This window comes from Arachis hypogaea, chromosome 16 (genome assembly GCF_003086295.3).
Source record: "Arachis hypogaea cultivar Tifrunner chromosome 16, arahy.Tifrunner.gnm2.J5K5, whole genome shotgun sequence".
NCBI classification, from domain to species: Eukaryota; Viridiplantae; Streptophyta; class Magnoliopsida; order Fabales; family Fabaceae; genus Arachis; species Arachis hypogaea.
Window position 1 is genome coordinate 112,108,816 of NC_092051.1, and position 3,595 is coordinate 112,112,410.

General features: G+C 29.7%; 1 long non-coding RNA gene across 1 annotated transcript; it reads right to left on the reverse strand.

Annotated features, from left to right (window-relative positions):
* Positions 1-1,055: 1,055 nt before the first annotated feature.
* Positions 1,056-3,345, reverse strand: LOC112754652 (uncharacterized). The gene is made up of 3 exons (XR_003178659.2): positions 2,859-3,345; positions 1,528-1,605; positions 1,056-1,320 (listed from the first exon to the last, which is right to left on the reverse strand). It is a non-coding gene; the product is annotated as an uncharacterized lncRNA (long non-coding RNA).
* Between the last annotated feature and the right edge of the window lie 250 nt (positions 3,346-3,595).

A 3,595-nucleotide genomic window follows, 5' to 3' on the forward strand; every position in this document is an offset into this window, starting at 1 on the left:
ATATTTATGTTTTAAAGTTAACAATTAACTTAAAAGAAGGTAATGTCAATAATATGTACAAATAGTATATCAAATCAGGCTAATTTGATTTACTGTAGTTATCCTGCACAAATAATAAATCGAATCAACTCGTTTCGATTTGCATGTAAATAGCACACTACAAGAAAAAGTAATATTTGTAACTAAAAAAATTGTTTCAAAAAATCTGAATTTTAAAACAAAAAGAATTTGTAACAAAAAAAGGACTGTTGCAATATGTCCCATTATAAAAAAATTTTGTAACAAAAAATGAAACTGTTACAATACAAAGTAATATTTTATAACAAATTTTTTTAATACAAAAACCAAAATTTGTTACAAAAGTGATAACAATTTTTTACCTTTAAAATATTTTTCTTAATAATATATTATTTCCTATCATAAAATTTTGTTACAAATATAACTTGATTTTGTATCATTTTTTTTCTATAGTTGCAAAAACACAACATTTATTTTGTAACATTTTTTAATACAAACTACATACATAATTTATCAAATTATTTTTTTAATTAATTGATATATTGACTAATTTACTGAGCAAGTCAACATTTAAATAGTATGTAATAACATAGATAATTCAAACATGCTTCATTTAACTAAGATTATTTAAAACAAAATAACATTAGTATCTCCATTGATTAGTTCCACAAGTTATATTTCTTCCACAAATTCAACCAAAAGTTAAAAATCTAATATAGATTAGTGTCTCTATGAATCAAAATATTCTTGAGTCCCTTATGTAACAAGTTGTCACCATTTTAGCACTTCTATAAATGGAAAAAATCAAAACAAACATTAGAAAAAAGATATAACACTAATTATAATTTTTTTATTCTTTTATTTAAAATTTTTAGAAAAATTTTAACAAAATCTCCCTTAAAACTTTGATATTTTCACAATCTACGGTTCCATAAAAAATAACCAATTCATCACTTATTCCTCATCCAATATATAACCAAATTTATCAAACCAAGTAACAGGACATTTGTTATTTTTCAACCATGACACAACTAAAATGTAATAAATAGATCCATATATAATTAAACTAGACTAATAATATATCAATCATCTGTGAATATGTATTAAAATCATAAGTAATTTTACATCACTACAAGAAATACTGTTAAAATCGACGACCAAATCAACGACAAAGTTGTCTAAAACAAAGTAAGAAGCAATACCGAACACCAGCTTTAATTTCCAAGCTCCTTTAATAACTGCCAGTGGCCCTATATTGATCACGAAATGCATGTCTTCCGATGCATATTGGCTTTGTCCAACCTGAAAATATTTAGATCATTACAATTTACAAAATGCATGTTTTCCAATGGGTTCTCTGAAGACAGTTCCTAAAGTTTTTCTAAGAGTAACCAGTAAGAACAACTTAGCTATCATTTAGTAGCCACCAATTCCTTGACCAAAAACCTATAAAATGATCAATAGTTCATATTTTATAAACAATAATCAACGAAAAATAAGCTGAGTTACCATTCAAAATGTTCCTAATTGTCCCATTTGGACTCTTCCACATTTGCCTGAGGTCAAATTCCTTCACTCAAGCCTCATCTGTTAACATAATAGTACAATACTAATATAAGTTCTGCAAACATGTACCTCACCATATAGAAATTCATGCAGTAGAATTCTTAATCAACCAATGCATAATAGTATGTTTCCATACTTCTCAATTATCAAATGTGTATATATATTCAAACAAGTACATATGAGTATTCTAGTAAGAACGCACTACTATATATAAGGAAAATATTAGTATAGCATTGAGAGTGCATGATGGACAAAGGTAGTTCCAGAGCAGCAGTGCCTAGAATACTCAATTTTATTTTGACAAAAGTGCTTTAATACTATATATACATGTATATATCAACACCGATAAAATATATATTAACACTGATAAAATCATCATATATGTTTTCAATATCTTTAAAACTTTATTCTATATAAACATCTACTCCATATTATTTTGGATTTTGGTACAATAACTCCCCACTTCAAAATTCTTTTTCTTGCATGCATCCACGTACACATTAATATTACACATATGCACCAACATAACATGCATGAGGAATACGCACACTAAGACACTGGTGAAATATCAGTCAATTGAACATCAGAGAGATAATAACAATGAATTTTATCATAATTCACAACAATATGAAATGCTATTATGAAATCGTGTTTGTATAGATAATTTTTCATTACTATGCAGTTGGGATAATTATTAGCATCATGAAAACATGTATCTAGCAATAGCAAATAGCTAAGAAAGGTTTAGAAAAAACTTTAGTCTCTTTTTTTTTTTACTTTGAAATCCGTAGTATTTGCTTTGTAAGTCTGAGACAATACACAAATTTTTGAATTCGGAACTCAAGCTACAGCAAGCGGGTCATGAAATCATGTATAGTTTTTAACACTACTGTAATTTTGTTATGGTATTTTAGTTAAGATGACTATCAGTTTTATAGAAACTAGATTCAATATTGATTATGGACTAGTTTTCTAGTTTTGAATAATCTCTAAATTGGTTCAGAACCAGTCCATCTAAATTTTTACTAGCCCCATCTGGTCAATCTGATTTGCCATGGCCTAAACAGTGAAAAATCACAATTTTATGAACAATCATTTTATCATATGAATACAAATTATGGGAAACCAACTCTATTAACCATCAAAGATCAGAAGTTGGGCCAAATCAATATTCAAATCAAAATAGAAACTAAATCAATTATACCAAATCAATATTCAAATAAAAACAGAAACTAAATCAATTAAAATCATAGAACAAGACACACTTGAGTTACCTAATTAGAGGTTGGGCCACAACGATGAGGCAGAGAACTAGTGACACGGCGTGATTCAAAAGTAGCAACATCCAGAGGGGCAGACGACGGCGTGACAGCAGAAACAGAAGAGGTGACACCCACAAACGACGAGGAGAAGCATCGATGGTGATGACAGTAACGACGGCTTCGCACAACTTCGATGTTGACGACGGCGACAGAGCTGGCAGTGACGAGGGCAGCCAGGCTCCCCTCCAATGTCAACGACACTACTTCCTCTCTCCCTCACGAGCTCGTCTCTCTCTCCTCACGTTATGACTCTGCCGACAGCGACGGTGGCAGTGAGACCCACCGATGCCGTCTCCCCTTTTTCCCTTCTCCTTCCTTCTCCTTCTTCCCCTCTCGAGCTCCCCTTCTCTCTTTTCTTTTCTTTTTTTCGCATGTGTATGTATGGTGAGGGGCTGAGTGTGTGTATGGGGCAGCTGGAAAAAAATGTGAGGGTTAGGGTTAGGGTTTGAAGAGTGTGTGTAAATTAGGTTTTTATTTGGGAATTTTAATAAAACTAAGATATAGAATAGGAATTTTTAATAAAACTAGGAATAATCAAATTACTAAAGTTTTAAATTCTAAATAAGAAAATATCCAAATATTTATGAAAATTATATGAGTTCTAATTAATTTTAAATTTAAAATCTCATAACTTTGATTTAATTATTTTTTGATAAATAATTTTTTAAAAATAAGACTATGAATAAATA